Below are 269 nucleotides of genomic sequence, written 5' to 3'. Positions count from 1 at the left end.
AGAGCACCAGGGGCAGCCCAGGCTCACCCGAAGCCTCAGCAGAGAGCTGGGTGGGAGCTCAAATGCAGTCCCGGGGCAAAAGGGGCGCGGGGAGCCGACCCCCCGGGTGGGGCTGGTTGGGGTGATGAGCACCCACCAGCCCTGGACCCCTGCTCTGTCACCTCCCTCCCACTGGTGCCAGTCCCCGGTGCCTGGCTCCCTATCCCACAGCCAGCCCTGCTCCGCACCCTCCCCCCTGTGCCCTGTGTCCCCAGTGCTGTCCCCTCCTC

This window comes from Antrostomus carolinensis, unplaced genomic scaffold, assembly GCF_000700745.2.
Source record: "Antrostomus carolinensis isolate BGI_N321 unplaced genomic scaffold, ASM70074v2 scaffold30466, whole genome shotgun sequence".
Classification (NCBI taxonomy): Eukaryota; Metazoa; Chordata; class Aves; order Caprimulgiformes; family Caprimulgidae; genus Antrostomus; species Antrostomus carolinensis.
This window is presented reverse-complemented; position numbering follows the sequence as displayed.